Raw genomic sequence first — 234 nt, 5'->3', positions numbered from 1 at the left:
CCTGCTTCTTCTTTGAACAGCTTCAAAGCCTGCCATGGAGCAGCATAAAGCACAGTGCATCCTTTTCTCTCTAAATACCAGGTCCATAATACCTTTCTGAAGAGCTACACTTCGGAAGATAAACAGTACCAGGAAAACAATCCTGTATTTTCCACATGATGCAGTTAAAACTAGGGCACTGCCTAGCTTTTTCTTCCTTTCTGCATAATATTAACAGCCCATAGTAGTCTTTCC

At 41.5% G+C, this 234-nt stretch overlaps 1 protein-coding gene across 1 annotated transcript in view; it reads right to left on the bottom strand.

Moving 5' to 3' along the window:
- SHROOM2 (shroom family member 2) overlaps positions 1-234 on the bottom strand; it is a 143,579-nt gene that overhangs the window by 6,765 nt on the left and 136,580 nt on the right. The gene's annotated exons all lie outside the window — the stretch shown is intronic.

Source organism: Pygoscelis adeliae, unplaced genomic scaffold, assembly GCF_000699105.1.
Source record: "Pygoscelis adeliae isolate BGI_AS28 unplaced genomic scaffold, ASM69910v1 Scaffold69, whole genome shotgun sequence".
NCBI lineage: Eukaryota > Metazoa > Chordata > Aves > Sphenisciformes > Spheniscidae > Pygoscelis > Pygoscelis adeliae.
This window is presented reverse-complemented; position numbering and strand designations above follow the sequence as displayed.